This window comes from Stegodyphus dumicola, chromosome 1, assembly GCF_044657685.1.
Source record: "Stegodyphus dumicola isolate Sdum_Otavi_A_Nest chromosome 1, ASM4465768v1".
Lineage (NCBI taxonomy): Eukaryota > Metazoa > Arthropoda > Arachnida > Araneae > Eresidae > Stegodyphus > Stegodyphus dumicola.
The window spans coordinates 269853458-269879225 of record NC_140768.1 but is presented as its reverse complement, the minus strand read 5'-3'; positions in this window follow the sequence as shown (position 1 = coordinate 269879225).

Here is a 25768-nt window from a genome sequence, read left to right as displayed (position 1 = left end):
CCCGCCTTCGTAGTGTAGTGGTCAGCGCTCTCGAAGCGTATTCGAGAGGCCCGTAGTTCGAGTCCCGGCGAGGGCATTGCTCATTTTTCATCTGTCCTGCTTCGAAATAACCTAATGTCTCTACAGTGGCGCCCGATCCCCAAAAGGTGGAAGATTATGATTCTCCACCACCAGGATTTGGCGATTGGGTCCCCTAATCCCCCTGTCGCCCTTTTAAAGGAGAGTATATAAGATATTTCTCGTGTCTTCTTAGCATGCCTTCGTAGTGTAGTGGTCAACACTCTTAACGCGTATTCGAGAGGTCCATTGTTCGAGTGCTGGTGAGGGCATTGCTCGTTTTTCGCCTCTCCTGCTTCGAAAGAGCCTAATAACTCTACAAGCTAATTTAGAGAAAAGAAAATGTACAGTGAAGGGAAAATTGTGATAATTTATTTTGGAATAGATATTATCATATAAAAAAGACAAAACTATGGTATGCAGCCTTTTCAGAAACATAGGTCTGAAAATTATTTTAACATTTTTTATATAATATTCGTAATTTATAAAAGAAAGCAACAAAAGGACTATAAAACTTTTAAGCATTAAGAGCTAAATTTATATATTAATTTTTTATTACGTAAATTTTATTTTACATAATCACTAATAAATTAAATAAGCCAAGTAGCAATACTGATGATTAAAAAATTTAAATGTCAAAGACACACCTACATATTAAAAACATATATGTATAGTTTTTTGCAACGTTTCTAAGCTATTTGGTTCGTCTGCGAATTGTTTTACCTGTAGTAAAACTTTTCCCCCAAAAACAACATGCATTAGAAAAATGGAAGCGTATATAAATCTTCGCAACTGAAAAGTTAAATCTTTGTTAGTCTTAACTGTCTAGGTACTCGAAGTTAGAGTGAATTTCCATATTCAGGGTCATACGACTTCATACGAATTTCCATACGATTCCAAACCTTTATACAACAAATAATATTCAAGCTTTTATCCATAAATATTATCCACCGTACGTGACTATTGCCTAAGAGAGTTTTCACCATGTCCGAATTTTCGATGAACTTTTAGTACGATAGTTGCAACTGAACTACCTTCCTCAGGAATAGGAAGTCTAATTATTTTAACCTTGTTTAGAAACAGAGGTTTTTCAGTTTGAAACTGGACCACGTCTATAACTGGTCAATAGCGATTGGAATTCCTTACACGCATTTTACTTTAGTAAACATTGTTTCGTATCAAATAAAGCTGAAAACTTGTAACGTGTTAGCCACACCAATGTTCTGTTACCCAACATTACCATTCCTTTCCAGTATTCTTCACTTGAAAATTCGGTTATCATGTCATTCAAGTGTGTCTTAAAAGAGCTGTTTCTTTTCCGTTCGCATGATTCACACATCGTCTTATTACATGGTAATTTTTACATTTTCCTAACGTATTACTCATTAATGTGCATACAGCTTGTGGTATTCATTAATAATAAAAATATAACTTTAGATGTATTAAGAACTTGCTTAACCTTTAATAACATCGGGGAATGGATCAAAATGCCTAATGTTTATTGGGAGGGATACCAGACCATAAGGTTTATATTGACCTTTTTTTTTTAAACAAAATATCTAATAAAAATTTTTAAAAGATATTCCGAAAGGTTTCAGATTTTAAATTACGTTTAAAGAGGCGTTTTTTAACATTTTGTGTGTTACCTTTATTTATTAAATATCGTGTTATTCGCCCTTAAACCATAAAATTCAGTTCAACAGCTATACCGCAGAATAATTTTAAAATGAGCCTATTTTTAGAATTTCCCATACACAGTTCCGCTCGCTGGAGATAAGAAGATTTTTTTTCTCCCCCCGTAGAATGTTGCCATTGCTCGCTTTTAAATAGTTGAGTTTGTCAATCAAAATTTGTTAAAGTTTTACAAAATAAGAATAAAATAAAAAAAAACAAATTCCAAATTCGATATTTTGGCTTCCAGATGCCCATATTCGGGTGGAAACGTACATTATTCATAATTGGATAGCTCTAGGTACCGTTGTTTTTATCATAATGGGAGAAACATATAGATATTTATGCAAATTCTTCATGATTTAATTTTTTAAATGTAATATAGACCGATAATATTTGGTGGCAACAATTTGAAAAGTGAATCGGACATTTATAGTGAACTAACGCAAAATGCCAAAACGAAAATAATAGTCCTTCAGAGCAAATTGCCCTTTGGACTAAAATTAAAGAAATTATGCAGGTATTTATATTTAAAAATTAATTTTAGAAATCTTTATGCGTTTTTAACAATAGAAAATTATGCTAGTAAGAAGCAGTAAACAAAGTAAAAAAGTAGAAAATAAATTTTAGAAAAATAAAACTTGAAAGCTTCAAATTATAACTTTACGTGTCGAAGAGTATATTATCACATTTTAAAAAGTTAAAAATTTTGTAGATAATAGAAATATATGAAAATAATAAATTTAAAAGGGAGATACAATTTGACCTTGACATTCAGAGCTTAACACCTGAAACGATTTTAAAGTAAGCATTTGCTATAGGCTTACTAGTTAAAGAATTAGTTCTGTAGCATCTAAAGATTCCTAGATTTAAAGACAGCATAAAATCTGATATTTAGATCTGAAATACTAAATCGCAGAAAAATAAATAACTACATTGTTACACCATCATAAATTAATGCTACATGTCCACTAATGCATTTATTTAATAAAGAAAAGTGCTAGTTATAACAAAACTGTGCAATTTTTCACAGCATTGCTTGAATACGATGTTTGCAACAAATTAATTCTTCAACTCTCAATACTTTCTGTATCGTCAGAAAAATTAATCTGCGAATTGAAGACAGTAAACTGCTCTAAGTGGAATCCTTGGAAGTGTTTAATAACAGATCACAACGGGTATATTATAGATGTCTGTATGTAAATATATATATATATATATATATATGTCATGATAAAAGCAAAGGAAAGGACGGAACACTGTAGATGCTTGATTAGACCCATATTGAAGAAGATTTTGATTGCGCAGTATGCTAGTAATGCTAACTTGGTAATATCTAAAGAACTTGGCAGTCGAAGCAGTTTTAGTTCCATTTTTATTTTCAACTGATATTTGTGGCCACAATCACCTTGGCACTCTAGTTATGCCTATTCAAGAACATTACATTTTTGATATAATTGAGAAGGAAAGCAAGCCAGCGAAATTACATCTTAGCAGAGTAGAGGGCAAAAGCTGAAGTGCGTAGTTATGCAAGATGGAAGCACCCGAAGAGAAAAGTTTTGGTTTACAATTCAGTGATTGGTTGTCAAGAGGCATCTGGTATTAACGGTTATGTAAGATCGCATGATTAATCTGAATGACGCAATGCAGATAAGTTATTACGATTTTAGAATAGAGAGGAAGAATTAATTTTTATAGTTATATTATAATTCTGATTCATACATTTTTATCTTACATATTCCCCCCTTCAAAAAAGAAAAAGGCGTAGCGACAGAGAAGCCTTTTTAAAGAGAGAGTTAAAGCACTAGCAAATAAAAAAGAAAAACATAAATCATAAAATTTTGATTCTATAAAAGTATAACTTATAAATATCAATTTTTTTAAAATAAATTTTTAATATTTAGAGTCCTATTGAATTTTACAGCATTTCAGTCCAAAAGTCTTTTTGTTTGAGAGTTTTTCCCTGAGAATCATAATTCTTCAGGGAAGGTTCTTGTTATTACAGAATATCACAAAATAAACTTTTACATAATTATTACTTATAATCTAATGTAATGCACATAAATATTTATGATACTTATATCCATACTGATAAATTATAATTTAACATAAAAAATAATAGGATTAAGATTTTCAGAATTTATGGTTTCACCGTTATCATCTTTAATTTACAATTCCTGATTTTACCAAACTGGAAACCTCGCAATACTTCTAAACAAACATATCCATCAATAGGGCTGTCCTCTTGAGCTAACCAGTGTGTTCTCTGCACTGGTGGCCCAGGGTGCCTAGACAGTTACTTGAAAAGGCCTCCGTTCCTTGCATTAAGGTAACTGGCCTTTGAGAACTGCACTAATACATTCCATAATAAAAATATAATAATAATAATAATAATAATAATAATAATAATAATAATAATATAAATATAAAAAATTACACACACTCATAAAATGAGAGCTTCCAACATTATCTTGCATGAAGAGGGTGAAGGGAATAACTGTACAAAGGTAATTACAGGCCTCTGCTGAAGGAACCCAGTACTTTCTCGACATACACTATACTTAACATACAATCACTCATAAATTTAACATGCATTTACCATAATTTCATATTACGATTCTGTAATAATTTCACTTATTTTTTATACCTACTTCATTTTTAGAATAATTATAAAATTTGTATTCAAAATTCTCAACAAAATTTCAAAGACATAAAAACTTATCTTAATATCCTTCCCTATGAATAATTTAAATAGCTTAAAATTAATTACTTAATTTGCTTACACATAATTATGAAAAATTAGAAAAATTAATGAACAAGAATTTCAGATTTTCTGAAAACAAATTGCAGAAATTTTAACCAAAGGTGAAATATAAACTATAGAATCCGCAACACATTAAATAATTTAGTTACTGAGCTAGATTCACACGAATGTAATAATTTTTGAGCTGTTGAAAAAGCGGAAGTGCAAATAATTTTCTGTCGCACATACTTGCAAACACTAACTCAGATCGACCTTGAACCCGCTGTAATGCTTAATTCCTAAACGGTAATTCACTGATGATTTCTTTTTCACTAGGCATTCGAACTTCTCAATTTATCGAGAGGTTACTTTCAATCTGTAAACACTACGCGTGATTATTTTTTGAAGCACTTGCAAAACACCACAGCAGAAGAATGATCTGTTATTTTTCAAACACTGAAAAAACAAACTTTATGATTCACTTCTTTCACATTATCTTGGATTTATCACAAAACGATGATTTAAAGAGCTGAATTAAATTTTCCATTGAGGTTTCAGGCTGCAGGAAACTATTCTTACCGGCTTAATTGTCATGATAACAGCGAAGGAATTCTAAAATCTCTATTCTAAAATCGTAATAACTTATCTGCATTGCGTCATTCAGATTAATCATGCGATCTTACATAACCGTTAATACCAGATGCCTCTTGACAACCAATCACTGAATTGTAAACCAAAACTTTTCTCTTCGGGTGCTTCCATCTTGCATAACTACGCACTTCAGCTTTTGCCCTCTACTCTGCTAAGATGTAATTTCGCTGGCTTGCTTTCTATCTCAACAATATCAAAAATGTAAATCTTCTGTGGAAAGGCACGATTAGAGTGCCAAGTGATTGTGGCCACAAATATCAATTGGAAATAAAAATAGAATTAAAACTGCCTCGACTGCCAAGTTCTTTAGATGTGACCAAGTTCGCATTACTAGCATACTACGCAATCAAAATCTTCTTCAATATGGGTCTAATCACGCATCTACAGTGTTCCGTCATTTGCTTTGCTTTTATTATTACATATATATATATATATATGGATAGATAGGTAAATAAAAATCACATTATACATGAATTTTCCCTGGATTTGCATTTTAAAAAATTCCTTTCCACAATATTCGCTCGTAATTTGGCTTTTGTATTTTTTTTGTGAAATTGATTTTTTTTTTATTTTGACGAAATCTATATTTAAGCTTTTAGCCAGTGTTTAAATGGATTGGATTGGATTATTCAATTATGGCAAAGCGCACGAAGGCTATCTGCCTAAAGGGAGGGATGCCTTCGTGGAGGACTTTCTAAGGGAAACTGGCTCGTATACACGTTACACATGGGGAAAACCACGAAAACGCCCATGCAGCCAGCCCGTTCGCGGGATTCGAACCGCGAACCGAACTACCAGTGTTCAGCGTCTTTACCGCTTGGCCGCTGGTGGGTCAGTGTTTAAATGTGTTTGCAATTTCTAGCTTCATGTTTTGAAAAACACTTGTTTTGAATATTTTCTCTACCTCATGTCACAATTGGTAATGTATTTCATTAGACTGTAAAGTTTCTTGAGCAATAATTTGAATTTTTAGATTCTTTGATTAGATGCATTTATTGAATCATAAGACTTATGTTAAAAGAAATCTCCAAAAACTAGTCTTGATTAGACAGGAATCGGAACTGAGATACTGCATTTGTTATTTGAATGTTCTGATCATTGCATCACAAGATGACGAGTTAAGAACGGCTTTGACATGCCGCACTTAAAGTGCTGCTGGGAGAAAGAAAATAAGACATAGTTTGTAAGACACAAATTAAATAAAAATGATTATTTATAATTCGCTATATTTCATTTGTATTCACTGTTGAATTATTGTATTCTTTTTCAGCAAGAATCTGGAAACGTTAAACGTATCCTCGCTGAGAATCGAAACCCAGGTCTTTTAAAAACTAGCACAGGTGTTTACAGCGCAAAAAGATATCTTAACTTCTTAACACGCTTTTCAAGACCGTATTTTTTATGTTTGGAGTAAGCAGTAACGTCAGATACTGCCACATATCCAGCATTATTGTTAGCAAGAAATCAGTTGTGACTTCTTAATGAATTAATACTGTTTTCCGAAACGGGTCTGTTGAGATCTCTTTAATAATTGAGAAAAACGAAATTGTTAGTTTTCCGGAATAAGTAGCAGTTCCGCTAGTAAGGCAAACAGTTATAAATAGAACCGGAAATAGAGCCGAAATAACCCAAATTCTCCTTAATGTGCAAGAAATATAGTGAGTGACGAATATCACCCATACAGCAAAGTCTGCAGCAGTAATTGCTAAGTTTCAATGCATCACTTAGAAGGAAAGCTTTCTTGCAAACAAGGTAAGCAAACAGCTTAATTACGGAATCAGTAGAAGAAATACATAACTGTATAATCTCTACATTGGTAATATTAGACGCAATAAAAGAATAGGAACATCATAGAGTCATGGGAAGGGAAAAGATGATAGAAACTTTCATAGACATATATATAAAACCATGGGTGCTATAGCACTGGAGGATCACTGAATTTCGAGAAATATCTCTCCTAAAAATTATAGAATATCACGAAATTGGCAAGAAATGTCTAATGTATCGCCGAACTGATGTCAAGTTTAGTTGCCAAATCATGTAAAAGATTTTCTTTATATTTCTGGCTCTAACAGAGCTACCTCCAAATTCGAATGTAGATCCGTTTAGAATTACAAGAACTGCGACATAACACCAAAATAAATACTTACAAACTCCGTTAGTGGAAATACATTTGATAAATAACCCAAGTAGCACGGCAACGTCGTACATTGCAAATTCGTCGCGGATGTCGTTGCAGAAACGTTGCAATATGTCGTCTTTAAGACGCCCAGATATCCGCGAAACTCCACAATTTTGCAGCCGTCTTTATTACGTCATTGCAGATGAGGTTTTGTCGCACAGACGTCGTTATTGCATCTTTCATAGGTTATATTTCGGTTGTGAAAGCATCGTATCACGACGTCTTAACGACGCCTAAATGTTCGCAGAATTACTGATTTATGTAGAAAAATAAACTTAATAATTCATGTAATTTCCTTTTTTTGAAATTTTGTATTCCTTGTATTTTTCTAAAGTTTAAATATTTTGTCATTTCCCGAGAAGCAGAAGATAATACAGTTTTTACTCTTTAGACTAAGTATGCATAATTAATAATAGTCTTCATTATTTTCAGTACTTTAAACGATATTTTTTAAATAACTTACATTCTAAGTTACGATTATTTAAGATTTCCTCTTTTTTTTTCTTAATCCTTTAGTATGTAAGTGAGAGTAATTATGAAAGTGGTTATTATAAACATAGAATAATAATAGTAGGTTTTAATCAAATAAAACTTAATCAGACATAAATAAAAGTAAAGGTATATATGTGGTTAAAAAAAGAGCGTTTCTGATTATAACAGCATTATCACATTAATTTCTATTAAATCTCAGCGACTATGAAAATTGTCCCTGTCATGATAAATTAGGTTTGAGATTTGGGATTGTTCAATTATGGCAAAGCACACGAGGGATACCTGCCTAAAGGGAGAGATGCCTTTGTGGAGAACTTTCTAAGGGAACTGGCTCATATACACGTTACACATGGGGAAAACCACGAATGATAAATTAGGAAGCGTAAGGTAACATAATCAGCATTTTACCAGAACTCAAGTATAAATTTATTCGCGTTTCATAGTAAAAAATGTAACCATTAACTTCTATATCTCCAAGATATGCAAATGGAAAGACGGTATAAAGTAGTTAATAAATGTGATCAAAAATATTTCATACAAAAATCTACTTAAATCCAATAACCAAAAAAACTTCCCATATTCATATCTAAAATGAAATAATAGCCTAAAATAAGCAACATACATGACAGCGCTATTTAAGAAAAAACATGAACTAGCAGTGTTTGAAAGCCTAAATAGCAGAAGAAAGGTAACAGAACTAAAATTTCCAATTGATAAAAAATTATTTGCGTTTTTTAAATAGTAAGCAATAAAAGTGCAATAATTATAGATTGCAGTATTTACTGATGTATGCTGATGTTTCTTAACACCATTTCTTTCGATCATATGTAAATGTATTTACTTATTTTTAGTTTCTATATTTTAGAAGAGTGGTAGATTACAATGATCATTTCATGCTCTTTTTATAATCAATAACTTTCCTTTTGATACTGTACAGAAATAATTTAAATAATATAGTATACGATAGTAAGCTTATTACGTTAAATTAAGCTCTTCTTTAAATAACACACGGTGAAACTTTTTGTTTCTATTTATTACGAATTTCTTTGTTATGACATGCACATAAAATGTAAGCGAAGAAAATAGAATATGCTTAAATTTAATAAAGAATAAACCAAATTTCCAACATTCATTTAGTGAGATAATCTAATAGACATACATAACGGCAATATTTAAAAAAATCGCGAATTACACAGCGTTTTGAAGAATAGATACCAAACGACAAGTAATGAAACTGAAATTTACAATCAATAAAAATATATTCAGTGTTTTTTAATATTACACAATTAAATATTATATTGATAAAATTATTATATTAAATATTATATTTATAGATTACAATATTTCATAGTAATGCTAATGTTTCCTTAACACTTTTATTTGATCATATGCGGAAAGTCTGAACAGCAACCTGTCATTATGAATACAATAATCGATTAATATGAGTGATATACGATAAGGCACTTAGAACGTTATAACCGAATCCGTGTATCCAAATATTACACCGCTGGAACACTGAAGATTGGAGAATATCATAATTTAATCACCGGAAACACATAAAACACTAAACAGAACACTATTTCACTGTATGGAAGATTTTAGCACGTTGCGTTGTAGAGCAGATATTCACAAAGAAAATAAGCAGAAATTCGGCATTATCGCGATCATTTCTCCTCAATTCAAATTAAACTGCCAACATTATATTCTTGTACATCGTTCTCTTGCTGTATTGAAGCTGTCCACTATTTAATTACGACGGTGAATTACAAAAAAAAAGAAGTGAAGAAAATATTCCTAAAATAAGATGGAGTCTGAAATTATTGTGCAGTTAATTAAATTGTTCGAATTTGGCAGCTAGCCAAAGCGCGCGAGCCTCGAGCTCAGATTTCGTTTATATAATCATCCAGTAAATAATAAACACGGAATGTCAATCGGTCGAATAGCAGTCCAGTACTTTTCAGAGATTTATACGATTGCATTAAACCTTTCGACGGTTCTTCTGACAATTTAATAAAATCATTTTTAAATGGCCTAGAAGAATTATTTCAACTGAATAAAATTACGGATAATGTTCACAAGATTACATTTACAAAAAGTACTTATCGGGATCACTAAATCATTTGTAATGTCAATGTCGCCAAATCTCGAGTGTACCGTATACTAGGATTAAACCAAGTATTTTTGAATGCATGGAGATGGACAAAAAAGTAAAAACATAACAATCAGTTCAGAATTCTTATAGGTAATGAATTTCGTATTTTTATTCACAGTTTCTCTAATTTTGATATCAGCATTTATTAGAAATTTATCAAAGCCATTAATTTTGTCGTTTTCCATCAAAAGTGTTAATATTTCTTTCTCCTTTTCCATTAATTTTTCCGTTCTGCTTCTCTTGACTGTCAGATATATTGGACCGTCAGTTTTCCATCAGACATATTGGACAGCAGTTAAAAATGCATGGATATGCATCATCTCTTAACATTGGACGTTTTCTCGGAATTCTTAAAATCGCCCCATTTTTATCCGTGAATCACGCACAATCATATCTTCGTGAAAATTGTACTTTTTGCTCTGTATGCGGTAAAATGTTTCATATTATTTCAGCATATTAATTCAAATAAATTCGTCCTTCAAAAATAATAAATAATAAATCATATTTCAGTAGTGAAATAAATGCTAACATGTGCTTGCATTGATTTCGGAAATATGATTTTATAAAATATATTAAGCGCATAACTTAACAACTTACTTTATATATTAGTTTCATTTTTAAACATTTTGCTATAATATTTATAAACAAATATTTTAAGTATTAATTATTTTAACAAAATTTTAAACAATAATTTAGCACGTATTTTTACTACTAATTAGATTTAATAAATAAGACACAATAACACGCCGAATAAATACTAATTCAGAAGTCAAACAACAAAAATCAGCGTTAATTTGTAAATATAACGCTGATTTTTGTTGTTTGACTTCTGAATTAGATTTAATAAATCAAAAGTATTTATATTAAATTTATATTTCATTAGATGAATCTAGATTAATATATTTAGATGAAATAAATTAACGAAACATTGCAAAATAAATCTTATGCGGACTTCAGATTCTCTTAAGGGCAGATTTAGTCTCTTTTCATTCTAAAAGTACCGCTGATGAACTATGAAAAAGATGCTAAAAGGACCACGTCTAAAAGCGGTCATATCATGACGTTTCAGCAACGTCGACAAATTGCCAAGATGCAACGGCAAATATTTTGCGTCTTCGCAACGTTGTAAACACGTCGCAAAAGTTACCACGACCACTTTGCGAACTCTTGGACCAGTTTGCAGCGTCTTCGCTACGTCATGAGCTACTTGGGAAAAATGCAGATTGAAGTTACTGCATAAAATGTATTAACATGAAAAAGAGAGAATTAGAAACAATACATAACGATACACAAATGTATAAAACTCGAAATACAATTATAAAAATAAAACTATTTACAAAAATTTATAACAATATAAATGGCATTTTATTATGTTAACTTTTTATGATATGATATCCACTTTTAATTTATACAAAGGTGCGACAAGTATGCATGTGTTAGAAAATTTTAAGTGCGACAGTTGCGAGAAAAGATTAATTAGGTAGGTATGAAGTTTTAAGTATGAAGGATAAAATGCTAATTCTCTCTACATCTACCATGTAAACGTTTAATAAAGTTATGAAAGCTTTATTAAAAATTTCTTAGATATAAGGCGTTGCAAGATAATGTAGAGAACATTTGAAAGAAAGCATAAAAGCCTGATCGCTCAGAATAAATGATGAGCGTATACAATTTAGAATTATGATAATGAATTTTCTCAGCATGAAACTATTTCTTTACAGATATAATTTTGAAAATTGCTTAATTCAATAGTGACAACTGCTTTTTACTTCCTTGTACGAAGTAAAAAGGAAGTATTGTAATCGCGAAAAGTTTCAGCCAGCATATTTCAACGAAAATATCCATTTTGAGCGTTATCGAATGCAATTTAACGAACGAAGTTTTTGCTTGATATCTGTACGTAAGGACAGAATAAAAGACTTGTTTCCTCCAAAAAAATTATAAAAGTAATTCTGAAGAGAATTTTTCGTGGCGTCTGAACGAACGTATGTACATACGTATCTCGCATAACTCGAAAACGAGTAGCCTCAGAACGTTGAAATTTTGTATATAGGACTGCTATAACATGTAGATGTGCACCTCGTATTTTGGTTGCAATCGGCAGCACCAAACGTATATAAATACTATATTTATATATGCTATATTTATATATATATGCACTCTGTTACTCGGCACAGTGATCTCAGTTTCTTTACTCTTATACGTTTGTAAATTGTACATTCTTTTTGCTTTATAAATGATTGAATTATGTTGTTCTTATCTTCCGGTTAAGGTTTTTATGCCTTTCGTAATTCTGGAAGCAATATTTGTACAATTATCAACAATTTAAAAGCTGTTACATCTCATTCAAGTGCGGTTAAGTTTTAAATAACATGGCGGACATATTTGTTTACATTTGAAACACCAGAATTGTATATTTGTTGCCAACCTAGAGAGACTAAGCTTCGCAACAACAAAAATAAAGTCTTCATTTATTATTGCGAATTAAATCATGCTTAATCCTTTCTGGAATGTTTTCGAGGAAATAAGTGTTTAAGATTTACTTCGTAATTTTTAATATAGATATTTTGAGTTTTTGTCTATTTTTGCCTTGTCGCGAAGTGAGATCTGAATTAATTGAATGAGAAATACTAAATCGTCTGTGAAAAACTGTTTCTTTTCTGTTTTGTTTGCTTAATTTCTTTCATACATCGTTCTAGCTTTATTATAGTATTTGAATAGAACATGTGGCAACGATAAGATAATTCTTCAAATGATTTAAATTTTGTGCATTCAGAGTGTCGTTATAGTAAACAAATATAGTGCATTTATTCTATTGTGGTTTATGCGCTGTCGACGAAGTAGATTTAATTCAATCCAATCAATTTAAATGAAATTCAAGAAAAAATGCGTATAATTTAATATTCCGTACAAGGAAGTCATGTGGTGTACACATCAGATTTTTTCATTCAAAATAAGTTAAACGGAAAACAGAATCTAGAAAGCTAATAATGTTTAAACACGAGCCATTCATTGAATACGAACTATTGAAAAAAACAGATGAAAGAGAGAGACGCATGTAATCACAATATAATATTTTTTACTGTAAGGTATAAAATGCATTATTAAAAAAATCTGACGTGTACACCACATGACTTCCTTCTACGGAATATTAAATTATACGCAATTTTCCTGCATTTCATTTAAACACATTGATTTAACAGTTAACGAATCTTGAATTAAATCTTCGTCGATAGCGTATAAACAGTAGAATAAATGCACTCTTTAAAGTTCACTACATTTATTTACCATAGCGACACTTAGGCGCCAGGTTCCCTTAACAGTGTTACATCTCATTCATTTTTGAACGCAGAGTGCACAAATATTATATCATCTAAAGAATTAGCCCAAGTTCTATTCAAATACTACAATAAATGTAAAACGATGTATAAAAAAATTAAACTAATAAAAAAGAAGCAGTTTTTCCCAGACGATTCAGCCCCGTGTATCTAATGCGCTTGCGCTACTAATTAATTCAGTTCTCACTTCGCGGCAAGGCAAAAATACATAAAATTTCACAATATTTTGATTAAAATTTCAAAGATATAACATAAACATAAACACCAAGTACAGATAAAACATTAGAAAACAATTTTTGCAATTAAAATTACAGTTTGTACGCAAGAACAAGCTAATAATTTAAATGACAATTTCAGAATGAATGAAGCATAATTTAATTCGCAATAATAAAGGAAGATGTTACTTTGTTGTTGCGAAGCTTAGTTTCTCTAAATTGGCAACAAATCCATTATTCTGCTAAGTTTCAAATGTAAACAAACATGGCTGCTATCGTTATCAAAAATTAGGCTTAGCCGCACTTAAAAAAACTTTTAAAATGTTGATAATTCCACAATTATTGCATGCAGGCTAACTAAAGGTATAAAAATCTTATTCGGAAGAGAAGCACAACATAATTCAATCATTTTTTAAACAAAAAATGCACAATTTACAAACCTATAAGAATAAAGAAACTGATCTCACTGAGCCGAGTAACAGAGTGGACATATATATACATATAATTTATGAACTTTGCGACCGATTGCAAGCAAAATAGGAGGTGCACATGCACATGTTATAATAGTCCTATGTATAAAATTTCAACGTTCTGAGGGTACTCGTTTTTGAGTTATGCGAGATACATACATACATACGTACGTACAGATGCCACGAAAAAAATCTCTTCAGAATTCATTTTAAATCAGTTTTGTAATTTTAATGGGGGAAAAGAGTCCTTTATTCTGTCCTTACGTATAGATGCCACGCAAAAACATCGTTAAATTGCATTCGATAGCGGTCAAAATGGATATTTTCGTTGAAATATGATACCCGAAATTTTCCGCGATTACAATACTTCCTTTTTACATTTTACTACGAACAAGGAAGTAAATATTCCAATAATTTAACGAAGAAACTACTGCCGTTAAAGCTGGCCTTCTAAATTCAATTAAACATGAAGTTATAATTTTCTATATATTTAGCAATACTAACTCTGCACTCTAACGAAATTATTATTTTGAGTAATTTTCCTATATTCAGGAACAGGAGCTTCTTAAAAAGCAGTTTTATGTATTTTATGGAAATTGTAACATTAAATAGACCATTCCTATAGAGCTTTAGATTGCGAAACAAAATTTCTTTCGCAAATTGTTTTTGAAAAATTGACTATATTTTAATATAATTACTGGGTATATTTTAAAAAAACCATTTATTTTAAAGTCATGCTTTTTCTTTCAAAGCATTTTTGGTCAGTTCGAAGATATAAGCTTGGTCTTTCCTCTCCAAATATTAGCTTTTAACTAAGTTTTGGGATTATTAGTTAAAGTCTAAAGATTCGCAAGAATACTTCGAGCATAAAGGCTTAGGTTTATACATTGATTCCTATGAAAAGTTCACGGAAAAGTCTCATAAGGTAGTGTCATTTGGGATATAATAAAATAAATATCGCTTAGTCTCTTTGATGTAACATGTATCGGAATTTAACACATTTGCTTTGCTTTAGCTCTTCTGCCGCTCCTGGAAGCACTGGGAGAATATCTCTTTTGATACCTTAGATTGACCATTGATCATTTCTGACGGCTTGAATTGTTTGAAACATTGATTGTCTTGAACAAGCTCAATAAACACAAATAGCCGGAAATCAGAGTGTGAGAAATGATGCAAATAAAACTGTTATGACATGACAGGAATCTTTCTGCGGTAGGAATTCCTTAACTCACAAAGTCGCGTGATAAAGCTTTATCGTGTGCTGAATCTATTCTTTTCTCCACTTCTCCAATCGTCTTTCATTGCACACCCAAACACAACATTGACAACAGACCATGTAACACGAACGTCACATTATATTGTAATACGCAGTATTGCCAATGGTCCAGACTGGCAAAAATTCATAATGGAAATTGCTCAGATTGTTGCGAAGGGATTTGACTTTGGATTTGTTTGCTCATGCTCCTTTTAGCCATACAATAATGGTATATATCAATCTGAAGACTGGACTACAGTCTTCAGAAATGTCTTCAGAAAATGCAACATATCGTCAAATGATCGAAAGGATATCGTACCTTGGTTTGCAAACTGCGTAAATTATCGCTTAATCATTTCTCCTGTAGGGAATACGCTAATGCCTGTAGGGATATGCTACAGGCCAAATTCAAATGCTGCAAGTTGCACGCAGATTACAAAACTATTCTGAGAATTTTAAACAAAGCGACATTCTGAACAAAAATATTTTGCTTAATTTTAATGTACTATATTATTCATATTTGTATGCTCATATATTTTCATGTACTTTTAATAAAAGCACATAATTGTTTTCGTACTTAAAACAATTTCATTGTAATTATTTATTTTTATCTCTTTAAAGTCAAATTTCACGTTTACACAAAGAATTTCACTAATAGAAAATTATCTAAAGCATGTTTTTACGTAAACGCCAGCTCATCTATTTTTTCGTTTTGTTTGAATCTATTTCTGTATTCTAATTTTTGAGGAGTATGATACTTTGAAACAAGATATGTTTCGAGCTCTTAAATGCCCTATTTCAATAATAAAGAAAACAAAGGGTATTTATTTATACCAAAGGAGAAGAGAAGTATTATATCGACTATAGCAAATTTCATAGAATTTTATCTAGTGTTCGTGTAGATACGATTCAATAGGCATTTTTGGTAACGCTTAAAGAACTGAGTTAAACGAGTACTTAAGTAAGATATTATTTGCTACAACAATATCTTCCCATTATAATAGTTTCAACAGTGTTTAGTTACCAATTTCGATTGAAGAGAGTAATCAGAGATAATCAGCATATTTTCTGCGAGAAGTATTAAAAAGTTAAAAAAAATATACTTGAAAACATTAAGAACAACAATAACCCGCTTTTGCAAAATGATGCACTGGACTGGTTCAACTGGCTTTAAATTGTGGGCATTTTTCGGCCTACATATAGTCGACATTTTACAGCGAAATGAGTAAACTTCGACTTGACACTTACAATGTAAGCATTTTCAAGGAATTAATACTCAGCAAATATTTAAATGAATGCATAGCACTTGCAGAAGACAGCAATTCCTTATTTTATTTTACTACTGCTTTCCTTTGAGTAACTTTACTTTTCACTGTTTTTTTACTGAAACCTTAATTTACAGATTTTTTTTCTAGTATTTACATTATTGACAGCATGTTCGCTCATTTTTGGTGTTTTTCTTTCACGTCGTTTCAAGTAAGCTTCCCTAATTTGATCTAGGTTTTACCTTATTACGAGTAGTTTTATTTATTCAAAGTTAATACTTCAGATGAGTTTTGGTATTGAGTTTTTTATTATTCCAGACATTCTATGCTTTATGGATTTCCTTCTTTTTTTTAATTACCCTTTCTTTTGCCATTCTTCTCGAATTGACGAAGTACAGTAACTGACGCGATAACCTGCCACACTACTACCAGTTTTATTTCCAGAACACTGCCTTTATAGTAAGCAAATACTAAAGAAGGGCACCACTTACTTTGCTATTGTTAATTTTATTAGCATGACGATTTTAAGACTAATAATTTTGCAGCAAGAGTCATAATTCTATTTAGTCGTCATAATTCAAAGCATTCCCTCTTCCCCATTTAATATTTTCATAAATACAGTTAATAGCAAGTCCTTTTATTTTGGTAATTTTATCGCATAATTATTACCCTAGAACTAAAACTCATACCCTGGCTTTATTTTAATTACAAAAGGATGCAACTAAGCAACTAATATTAATGCTAGTTGCTATTATTACTCAAACTACAGTAGCAAAAATATATGCTTATAGAAATAGAAATATAATAAAATATGTATTTTATTTTATGTAATGCAATTTATTAAAGCTTTTACGCCATGAATTTTTAACAATCTATGCGTTACATATTAGTGTTATGCAATTAAAGTCCTTTTATAGCTAATGTATCGTAACAGATTGAATAAGACATCATTTTGCTTTCTTTTCGCATTGGCACAGCATCTTGAAGTTTAGTCTGAGTGATTTTTAATGTTCACGAAAGTCTGCCATTTAATCTTCAACTACTACTTGCAAGATACAGTAACATTTAGAACTTGAAACATGAAAGTTTCTATTCAAAGACTATGCATCATGGAATGAAAGTTTTGAGGAAAATCAGATTCGGTTTCAATATTCATTCTTAAGTACTTAACTTTTACCGAATACGTAAAAAAAAAAAAAAAAAAAAAAAAAAAAACTTATGAATAAAGTTAGCCATGCAAGCAGAAAAGGGAATTTTTTAGCTCTAAGAAAACAAGAAATAATTACTTATTCTTGCGAAAAAAATACTTTTATTCTAAAAAGTGGGTACTTCTAAGTTCAGGGAAAAAATCAAGAAAAAAAAAGAAAAACTTCAGAATTTCTCAAGTTATTTTTTTTGACATCTTTGTTCTAGAAGAACGATTTAATAAATTGGATTCAATAGCAAGTTTTTTACTAAAAGCTTCCGGCATTCAGAAATCAGTATCTGTTTCATGCTTCGAAAGAAATCTTTAATTAAAATTGATAAGTTTCGGTTTCGAATGAGAGCATCATGGAACCGGCATTGTGGAATTAAAGCATTATTCTAGAGTAAACATTATAGAATCATCGACGAATTTCAAAAGAGTCAACATGGAATATGGCTGGACTTTTTAATTACACTCACGAAAGGTAACTAACTTCATTTTAGTTTCAGCAGAATCTTAGGGTCTTAAATATCTCTTCTTCCATAAATTTCTCGAGAGGGTCTATATACAGATAGATTTTAAGATCTCCCATATCGTCAAGACAGTATTATTGTGCCCCAAGGCAATATTAATATGCTTTCTCTGTGGTGAAAGTATTCAAATAGGTGGTAAGTAAAACAGCATTTACCTGAATCATTGGGTTACTTCAGTTTTTTATTTCCGTATTACCCAAAGTACTAGAGGTAACCTATTGTTACACCGTGAAACATTAGGAGTTCAAGATCAGCTTTTCTAATTATATTTAATCTGTGCGCATGTTTTACAAAACGTTATAACAAATATCAAAACTAGACATGCATTCTCTAAGACATTCAGAAACAAAACTACATAGATTACGTCCTAACTCCTCGAGCGCGATAACTCCTCGAGCTTATATAATCTTTTCTTATCAACTCACCCCGTTATGCGCGCGCATGCGAAAAACTAAATTCAAAGGCGAAAATATTACGTATCGCAACAAGTATGGATTAACGATTCCCAAAGTTTTTGGCTGTCGGAGCCCTTTCAGAGTCAATTTCTGCAGCAAAGTCCCTTAGGCATACACTATTAGCCTATTGGTTAAGGTACCTAATATAAGTAAGTCCCTTACCTTTTACCAGTTTCACTATTCTCTAGGAGTATCTACCCCTCCAAGGGTCTCTTTCCACAATAAAATGCCTTGCTATTCCTTTTGTACAGATAGATTAATGATATTTTCATGTAACGTCTTCAGTTCTACATCTGCACCTTTAAACGTCTTGGAGTTATCAGTGTTCAAAGTTTGGCAAACACCTCTTCTTGACACAAGGGGATGAAATGACAGAATTATTTGATTTTTAGTCTAGAAACGATTTCAAGATGACCTGTATATGTGACTACGAGTAAACAAACAGATTTAAATCTTGTTCCCCTCTTTCGTAAACAAAGTTTCAGCAAAGTTAATTCATGTCATTTCAAAAGGATTCGCTTCATGAATTCTGTCTTCTGACAATGGAGCAAACACCTGAATATCTTTCTTAGCCTTAATTTCTTGCAAATGAAACAGATGTTCAAATACGATCTCCTGCCTTTGATGTCACCTGATCTGAAAATCGCCTGCCTTTGATGACACAATAACTTTCTCGAGTTTGGGTTAAAGTGTCTGAAACATGAAATAAATTCTCATGCTCTCTTTTAATCAGTAGTTCAGTAAGTCTAGATTCACCAGCATGGAATAAATTCTCATGCTCTCTTTTAATCAGTAGTTCAATTAAGTCTAGATTCCGCAAGAATAATGCATTGATGCTTTCCTTGAAATTGAAAGTCAGAATGTTGTAATTTACTACCAAAACATGTGAGTTCATCTGCTTTAGGATCGGGTTCGGACTATATAGTTTGGAATCGGAACTAAGTGATTAATTCCTCGTCAGTTTAATATAATCCTTTTCAAACCCTTTTTCTTTGTATAAAATGAATCCAATAGCATTCGGCACTTAAAAGGTCTTCTGTAGTAAATGTTCCTTTAAATTTTTCAGAATTCCTCTTACAGTTATTAACAAACCGTTGGATGTATGCAGTGAATAGAACAACCTTAGGCAAAGTAATGTATCTATGCAAATTTAAAAAGCTATCGGGTTCAACATATGTTGGTAAAGTTTTACAGCTCTTCTTTGTCTTATTTTCTGCTTCTGATATATCAGTACCAGCATTCGGTATTTGTTCACTGTTTAAAATGTCAACTTCTATTAGTCACCGAAGACCTCTGTTGCTAGTTACTTAGTTAATTTCCTCATTAACTAAATAACACAGAGACAGACACGCTATTTAGTTAATTTCATCATTAACTAAATAACGTGTACTTACTTTCCTAGTAAGTTCATCTTTTGGATTCAATTTTATCTTGCAAAAATTCCAATTCAATGGATTTTTCTTTTCTTTGATTTCCAACACACTGTTGCCGACAAATCGCTTCCAGTCGTTTGGAACATTTCTAATTCAATGTAGACATGTCGTTGAATCGGTCCACAGGTAAATCTTTTCCTTCAATGAAGAAAATGAAGGTCGTAAATAATGAGACAATCGGGTGAAAATCAAGTCTCCTAATAGTTCTATCCGCTGAAAAATCATTTTCTTCAGAGGAACTAGACGACATTTTGACATTATAAAACTTGTCGTACATTTGTCATGGTATGTAATCCTCAAATATGTGGCCGCACTATAAGCCTTTGGGCTTGCATCAGAGTGACATTTTAGCTTATCAAAGTATGGTTGGGGTATGACAAATTCGGCAACTTCATTCCAATACTCCTGAAAAATATAGATTCCAATTCTGCTAAAATATTTTCATTCCGTTTTTAAACATTTTCCCAAAGAATATGCACTATCAATTTAACACTGAATGCCGAAATTAAACACAATGGATCACATAGCATGCCACACGCAATTAATATTACACATTTAATTGGTGTCGAATATTTAAATTTTGTAAATTGATTCAGATCTATCTTCAAAGTGTCTTTATCATTGTCCCAAATTAATCCTGTTACCTTTAACCGTATGTTTGTTTAATTCGATGGCGTCTGAGATTCCATTTGGTATTCCTCTCATATTTCATTAACGATCGTTGAATTAGAAGGCCACCGCCTTAAATTCATTCTTGCTTGACTTATTATGAACTTAGCGTCTTTTGCTAGATATACCGCTCTTCAAAAGTTGATGCTTCACATATTCAGTCATCAACATGATGTTTTATCAAAATAGAACAGGCTTCACTGTGTTAAGTTTCATATTTCATCAAATAGAATCGTATAGTTGCTATTAAAATAATTTGACACCAAAGTGAGGAACACATGTCTTTCGTAAAATTCTGATATAGCGATCGTTGAAATCAAGTTCGGTTTTCCTCTCATTCTCCATAAAACCTGCAAAAAACTTCATCCTCCTCTACTATGCCAATCTCTAAAAATGCTCTTTGAATATCAGAACAAATCGCAATTGAGTGATGTCGAAATCTAAAAAAAATCCTGATCAAATTTGGGTTTCTATTAGAACCACGATCTAAACAGTCACCGAGGTACTGTCCAACTTTTGATGGTGCATCATACACAATCATAATTTTCGTACTTTTTATTGATTTGTGTACTACAGCATGACGAGGCATAAAATACCCGATTTTTCTCTCATCGTCCCCAAGATATACAACTTTCTCAACAGTACCATCCCTTAACTGCTAATTAAATATTGTAGAGACATTAAATAATTTTTGGAAGCAGAAGAGATGAAAAATTAGCTACGCCTTCGACGGGAATCGAACCACGGATCTCTGAAATACTGGCTCAGTGTGCTGACCACTACACCACGAAGGCATGCTAGGAAAGCGGGAGAATTCTTTATAACTCCCATTTTTGTACTTGGTATTTCTTTCAAACATGTCTATGACCGCGAAATTTTCTTTCCTTTATTTATTTATCCCTATATCTTGCAAATACCACAAATTTCAAACGCTTTCGAATTCTTTTTACAATCATTATTTCCACGTATGTCCAGTTCCACTTCCTTACCGTGGATTGTAAACCCATACATACTATCCGTAATAACTAATCGTTGTTTCCCTAATATTAAGTTTCGTTCACATAAAATTTCCAAAACTAATCTGAGACTATCAAAATATGCATTTCTCTCGAATTTTCATTTTTGGCCAATTCTTTTTCCTTATTTAGAACTGTGTTTCTAATCCATTTAGAAGAAATTTCTATGTGCTCAATGAGTAATCGTATCAGGTACCATCGCTTCTATACTAAGTCTTTACTAGGATAGATTTTATTCTGCAAATCAAATTATGCAGCTGTTTAGGTTTATGCTCGCTACCAAACCCATATATCTTGAATGCTATACATCTGGTAACCTTCAATCCTAATTGAGTCGGCAGTTTTCTTTTTTATAAACGTTCTGTTATTCCGGCTGTTTATTAACGCTCTCACCATCTCGCGTTTTTTATTTGCTTTCGGCACAGCGCTGAATGTTTGTGATACTCGTGATGATATTTCTGCTCTCTATCTGTTTTTAATTACAGATTCATTTTTATCTTCGAAGCAGTACCGTAGGTAGCGAACTTGCCGTTGCTTTGTCATTTGATTTGCTAGAATTTGTTTGCGGTTCAGTCTTATCGCATGTTAAATAAGTATGAGATTTTTTGACATATTTTGCACAGTTGGTCTTTTTTCCAGCAAATTTGAGGTATGACTACGGTTTAGACCAGCTATTATCAACCAGTGGTACGCAAGAGAAAAATAGGTCTTACGGAAAGAAACAAAGTATTTTTAGTTATTAAATTCAAAAATTAAATACCCCAACATACTGTTTAAGTTTTTTTCTCTAACACCCGTAAATTTAAGCAATTTGAGTTTCGTTCAAGATCTGTAGTCGCTTATAGACTTTAGCAAAATAATCTGTTTTTTCGTCCATAAGTATTCATTTAGCCATGCGCATAACGAAATTTGTCATAAATGATGTTTTTAAAACGAGTGATGAAAATGGATGTTGTATTAAAAAAAATAAGTTCCTATAAAAAGATAATAGTACCACATAAATTCTTTTAGAGTTGAAGATTTATTAGCAGGTCTCCACTTTATATCGCCACCATTTCCGGGCTCATATTGCTCTTTTCAATTAGAATAATTTTTTACGTCAATTTGTTGTCTCTAAAAGCATGTATTGTCTCTTCTTGTTGTTTTATGTTCCTTACTTTTCTACGCGATTTAAGAATATTGTCGTTTTGGAAAACTCGAAATATATTATGCATTTGAATAATTGTAAAATCATATACAGCCCGTGTGGCAATTCCATACGATTCTGCTATAAACCGAGCAGTTGCACCTGCCTCCATCTTTAGCAGAATTTCCACTTTTTTCATTAACGTCAGTGCAACGTGTTAACGTTTTTTAATACTGCAAGCAGTAAAATCACGAGTGCGTTTCTTATCTGTCGCTACGCTGCGTTATCTGTCGTTGCATTGTAAAAGCGCTGAAATTTAAAATATTCTTAATTTATCCACAAAATATCAGGATAAAAAAACGACATCACTAAGCAATCTCGTAAAATAACAAAACTCAAAAACTCAAGAAGCGTGAACTTGAAAGAAGAGTTGAGTAATCGTCTGCTTTTTTACCTCGACGCAGATTGGAGGGGAAAAAACTTTTATCATGATGTCAATAATTTGGTATTTCCGTTATGACTCATTATTATTGGTAATTATGACGTCATTATCCAGTAAGTATTTTTTCTTCGATATTTCGTACTCCATGTTACGGTTTCCGGAACCTATATTTTGAGAGGCAACGCGGATTTCAGGATTTGGCAGATTTCAAGTCGGCGGATTTTCGGTATTTGACTGTATTATACTTTAAGGCGTGAGGAAGGGGAAACCTCTATCGACTCCAAGGAATTTTTTATATCTTTCTTACTCCCAAAGATACAGCACGGAGTGAAGGGGTCTCATGCGCAACAATAGCCAACCACCTTTCTCATTGAAACTTAGCAACTTGTATTAATGGCTCCATGCTGGATTTAATTCTGAAGACGGTTAGTGTGCTGGGTTGCTACTAGTGCGATCTGTGGTGGAGTTTTTAGTGTCCCACGTACTTCTGCCTATTTACCTACTGCCAATGGTGTCTACCATCTTTTTATTTCTAATTTTGAGCAAAGTTCCATTATGATTATTTATTCAGCGTAATTTTCTAGAGTAAGATAAATCCTGTCTTACTGTTGGTTTTGCTAAGCTCATTTACTAAAGTTTATAATTTCTGACTGAATTTTAGCTTATCCACTAATTTAATATAGCCATCCAAACGGCTGTATGTTTATATGATAAATGTTGGAAGTATCATGGATCGTAATTCTAATTTACGTTCTTCTAAAATACTGCATGTTTCAATTTTCAGGTACAGTAGGCTGAAAAAATACTAAAAATTAGCAACATAATAACAAACTCTAAAGAAGCTAACTACAGCTTGCATAGATTTGATTTCCATCTTTCCCAACATAATAACTGACTGCAATTTGTAAACCAGAATAAAGTAATAAAACACTAAAAAATTCTTTAGCATGTTTAACGCAATTGACCGAGTCTATCAATACTTTTTTCGTAAACCCAGAAGGTCATGGAAAAAATAGAAAACAATTAGCGTCGTCAAAAGGAAGAGCAAAATGTATTTTTTGAAGCGACTTTGAAGAGTGTTGAAAGTAGAACTTACAATTTACAATAAAATATATGTGCGTTCTTATTTCAACGCTCTTTAATTCATCGGGCCAAGTAAAACGGCTGCAACGTACAGGCTATTAAAAGGCAACTATTGACAATACTATATCTTTGCCATTCCAAACTTAGGAAAGAAGTTATTTTTTACTTTTCACTTTCCATCCCACAAATAACTCAGTTTCACTCATGTTAAGGTTGAAGGTAATTAAGTCACCCAAAGTAATTAATGCGGCCAGGCCGTTGACGACGGAAGCGCTGGATGGTAATCACTAGATGCAAGTTACAAGCTGCAACTCAGCACGCGCCGAAACTAATTTTCGGTTTCTTGTTCTTTTCATTTACGAAACTGCTAATTCTGAAACATCTGTAATGAATTAGTAGTTTTGCGCCGTCTTTAATTGCATAAGTAATATTATATAATGACTAGTCGAAATTTATAATTCAATTCCAAATCGCAGGGAAATAAGTTTTATCTGAAATTTTAAAACTTCAATATATTAAGGCGACTATTTAAAAAATAATGTACATTAGAATTTAATAATGCTGTAATATCTCGTTGGGTCAGCTTCGAAGTCACGTGATTTGACGTCACGAAAGGGAGCGTCTGAACTGTGGACACCGCAAGCAAAGAATTCCTACGTTAGTTTGTGCGCTGTTAACGTTGCACTGTGTTTTTTCATTATTCAAGCATTTTTCATTATTCAGTTTGTGTTAAGTAATTTAAGTAAAGTAGATGCTATTTTGGTTTTTAAGTTCACACTGATAGTTAAGCTTACTTATTTCTTTAGTATTCGTTAATAAATATTGCTATCGACTTCTATGTAGAGCTAAAAGGAGTTAAGTCTTTTTTCTTTCCTGAACGGGGTTGCGTTCCAGGCTGCAAATCGAATTACGATAAAACAATGCGGATAAACATACTTTTAATGAATTTTTGAAAAAGAATAAAATTGCATCTTTTAAGGATTTTTATATTTCATTATGGAATAAACTAAACATTTCAGATGATTCATATATAATTTCACATAAAATCTCCCGATTGAAATTAATATTTTATTGCTCAGTTTTAATCTATTGCCCAAAACTGGGAAACGTATCTGTATATCATTTCAAATGAATATAACGGTGTTTCTTTAACAAGAAGCTGTTGAAATGGGAGTATTTAAAAATATATTAAATAGAAATACTAAACTTACTTTATGGACTGAATTTGAAAAAAATTATAGTTATGCCAAAAGAATAGTAATAAAAATATTAAAATCGAACTATGACTTATCAGCATATAACTAGGAAGCATACGTTGAATAAAAGTCACCTGA